General features: G+C 35.9%; 1 long non-coding RNA gene across 3 annotated transcripts; it reads right to left on the bottom strand.

Annotated features, from left to right (window-relative positions):
* Positions 1-812: 812 nt before the first annotated feature.
* On the bottom strand, positions 813-3,703 carry LOC131527281 (uncharacterized). 3 transcript variants are annotated; one of them, XR_009267623.1, is made up of 7 exons: positions 3,494-3,700; positions 2,859-2,981; positions 2,126-2,262; positions 1,947-2,040; positions 1,705-1,812; positions 1,495-1,608; positions 815-1,362 (listed from the first exon to the last, which is right to left on the bottom strand). It is a non-coding gene; the product is annotated as an uncharacterized LOC131527281 (long non-coding RNA). The 3 variants fall into 3 exon arrangements; XR_009267624.1 differs by having other exon boundaries at positions 813-1,362; positions 1,947-2,262; positions 3,490-3,703; XR_009267622.1 differs by having other exon boundaries at positions 814-1,362; positions 1,947-2,262; positions 3,494-3,702.
* Between the last annotated feature and the right edge of the window lie 435 nt (positions 3,704-4,138).

Below are 4,138 nucleotides of genomic sequence, written 5' to 3' on the forward strand. Positions count from 1 at the left end.
GCCTCCATTCTCAAACAGTACAGCTCCGGATGCCAAGAAGCCCATTCTGAAATATGACTCCCTGGAGAACCCAGCGTGCCGTATGACTGGATTGAACTACACTGATTGTTTCTGCAGCATGACTGGGTGAAATTACAGCCCCGCTCAAGAAATGTTTTTTAGATTTTTAACCTATCACAATCTAATAATTAAACCTAATTAAAATAACATCTTCACTCTGGAACAGGTGGTTAAAATCCAAAAAGAATTTCTTTTATTTTCCACAGAGGCATGTTATACCTTTTTTAATCACTGTAGTAGGGACTCGTTTTTTATAATCTCATTCCTTCAGGATTGTTCACTAGTGAGTGGTTGCAGTATGACTAAGTAAAAATTGCATTGATGCCCTCTAGAACACAATGTGATTATGTGTTCTTGGACCAACATCAATTGTAGTTCCCATAAACCACAGCACTAACTCAAAAACAAGGCCCAAAAACATCAAGCTACATAATCTCAATTTAATTCAATGCTGAGTATCAAACTGTGTCAGGAATTCATAATTTGATATGTTGCTGTTTTAGAGCTGTCAAACGGTAATGTCACATACTTGACTAAATCACACTAAACGACTTTCACAATACAACTACACAGCAAAAAGTCCAGTGTTGATTTCAACACTTTTTCAGAGTTTATATAGCTCCACACTTTCTGGAGTTAAATTAACACTTTCAAAATAGTTAAACATTTAACACTATGCCAGAGTTCCTTATTTGACTCTAAAAAAGTGTTAAAATAACACTAAAAGGGATACAGAAAAACAACACTGTTTAAGAGTTGCATGTTTTAGGTGGTTGGAATTTAGAATTTAGGTGGTTAAAAGATCAACAAAACACTGTTAAATATACTGAAAACATAGTTAAATCAACTACAACACACAACATAATTTCCATCGACATGTTTATTTTTAATTCTCCCTTGCAGTGCAATTTGAAGTAGAATTAAAACATTACAAAAGAAGGAATGATATACAAACTTTCATCTGCCACACTATGAGTTTTGAATATCAAATGGCTCATAAAATTTAATCTCTGACATTTTTATAATACACCTTTCCTCACTTCGTAGTACTCTGAATGCATGAAGATGCTCATAAAAATGTGTAGTAATGTGTAAAAGTTCACAAGTGCACTATCATATGGCAAACTGAACACAAAATGTGCTAAAATGTGCACAAAATTTAAAAGTTCATCAAATGCTCCAAGGAAGCAGTTTGCCTGGCATGGGAGGAGATGCTTATCCAAGGCGATGTAGAAGCTGTTGCTTTTCTGACGTCCAACAGCAAGGAGGAACGGATGGTTGTTGCTGAGGTGCTTCTCCAAACTGCAGCATGACAAGAGTTGAAATGAAAACCAAATATTAGACATAAACATAATGTGCAGTCACAGAGAAAACAACAACATAAAAGTGACTGTTCAAACAATGACCCACAACACATTTGTAAAATGCCACTACCTTATGATAGATTACATGGCTTTCAGCTGCATCGCATGCAATTTTTGGAGACTTCAGTCCTCCTGGAAGTGGTGGAAGGGATTAAAAGAAGGGATGCCATTTCCTGGCTGTAGACTGAAGACAAAGATTCACATGAATTAATTAATGGGAATCTTCAAATGCAATACTTTTTCAGTTTAAGAACAGAGATAATTTTAAACATTCATCTACCTGTTGAGGAAGAGGGCTGTCTGGTGGCATCGCTCCATATTGCTGTGGACTGTTTTTATTACGCCAGGCAATGTATCCTGTGTCACTTGCAGCATCATAAAAGTGTTCCTGAAAGATTTTTTTTAAATATCCTGTGTCATATTCAGGCTAAAATCTCAAAGAATCAAATTTCAATGTCATAGAAACAGCCTGTCATAACATTGCAAGTATGACATGAAAGTGCGATGCAAACAATGACTTACGGAGCCTTTCTTGGAGTATGGATCTCTGAGGGAAGGGAACAGCATCACTATGCCAAGAGCATTCTGTTTTCTGATTGCTTTAGTAGGGAGTTGCCTAAGGGAAGATAAACTAGTTATCTTAATTTGCACAATGGCCATGCAGTTATTTGGTTTAAAAAATAATAATAAAAATAAAATACCCATGTGTATCAATCATGTGAGCCACCAGTATGTTAATCATTTGTCTTCTTGTGGCATCTGTAAGGGTTTCTGTTTCTTGATACTCCTGTAGTACTGCTTCACCACCAGACTTGAACTTTAACACATCTTTAACCATCTAATAAAAAATAAATAAAAACATGAGCATGGTGATTCACAAATTTCTACAGATTCGGAGGGGGGAGAAAAAGTGTTGCCCCAGAAAGTAAATTCTGTCATGTTTACTCGCCCGTATTTTGTTCCAAACCCATAAGACTTTTGTTAATCTTCAGAACACAAATGAAGATATTTTTTTATGAAATTTGACAGTTCTCTGACACTCCACTAACAGTCCACACAACTACCACTTTAAAGACCCAGAAAAGGTAGTGAATATGTCATTAAAATAAATCATGTGACTACAGTGGTTCCATCTAAATTTTTATGAAGCGACATGAGTGCTTTGTTTGTGCAAAATATAACTCTCCAACCCACATTCACAAGAACACCTTGACATGTGTGTTGTGTTGCCATGTGAGCTGTTGCAAGAATACTTTTGGAGATCAATAGTTTGTAAATGAAGTGTTAAATGATGGTAAAATTAGTTTTTTTGCGCAAACAAAAGCACTTTTTTACAGTTTTACAGTTGTGGAATGACATAAGTGAGTAATTAATGACAGAATTTTAATTTATGGGTGAACAAACTCGGAGACTCATAAAAAGCTTTGTTCTAACCTGTTTAAGAGGCAGTGCAGATGTCTCCTCAGTTATTTGTCTCTTGCTAGGGATTAGTCCATGCACTTGTGCTGTTGCTTGAGTCAGACGTCTCAGATATGGAAGACAAGGAGTCTGAAAATTCTAAAGAATCAGAAAATATTAAAATATAACAAATATTATGATGACCAGCACAAGGATCAGAAATATGAAATGGCAATTTTTTTTTTATTTTGAGTGCTTGACAATACTTTCAAATTTAATAAAACTCAAACTTCTGTGAACAGTAACAAATAGGTGTGTAACTTGTATGTATGTGCATGCGTATGTGTTTGTGTGTGTGTGTGTGTGTGTGTGTGTGTGCGTGCGCGTCACTGCATATGTATATAAAAGGATATATCTGTTTATTTACATACATATGCATAGAGAGAGAGAGAGAGAGAGAGAGATGATACCGCGGCCACAATTTAAGGTGACAAGTAGTAACGTTAGCCACATTGTACTTCGTTCGTGTCCACATTTTAATATATTACTACATTTGTCTGCATGTTCTGTGCAGTGCTCCGTACTACGTAATATTACTCCGTACATGCTTATATTGAATTTGCATATCATAAATCATAAATGTTTAAGTAAGCATGATTTAATTTACCTACCGTTCGAACCCATGCGAGGATAATGGCGGCGGTTTCTCCAGCAATGGCCGGAAATGCGGGGGCGGAGTATAATTACATCTCTTTGGAGTTGTTTTAACACTGATGATCACACTCTGTCAAGTAACTCCAACACCGGACACCATTTTACTCAGAATGTGTTAAAATTACTCTTTGGGTGTTGAAATCAACTCAGAAATGTTTAACACTGAAATTTCAACACTTTAATTTTTGCTGTGTAGATGAAAGTAGTGTAATGACGTCTACAGTATGACTGAGTGAAACCACACTGATAACTTTTATAAAACAACAGATTTTGTTTCTCTGTGCTAATACATCTATAACAGCGAAGCAGGACCGAAATCAATTTCTTAAAACTCATCAGCATATCATGGTCACATTTAGTTGCATTTAAAATAGCCTGCTATTGTCTATCTTTCCTGCAAATGGCGTTTGGTATCTGTAGAGCTCTAAACAACAGTCAGGCTGTGGTTAGTTTTTGTCTACACAGATCTTCCTCCCACAGTTATCTGAAATTACATCGGTGACTAATACTGATGTTACATTTTTATGTATAACTGCAACTGATTATAGCATGTCTACAGCAGGAGTGTTTAAAGCAAAGATTTAGCCAAAAAAACACCTTCT

This window comes from Onychostoma macrolepis, chromosome 20, assembly GCF_012432095.1.
Source record: "Onychostoma macrolepis isolate SWU-2019 chromosome 20, ASM1243209v1, whole genome shotgun sequence".
NCBI lineage: Eukaryota > Metazoa > Chordata > Actinopteri > Cypriniformes > Cyprinidae > Onychostoma > Onychostoma macrolepis.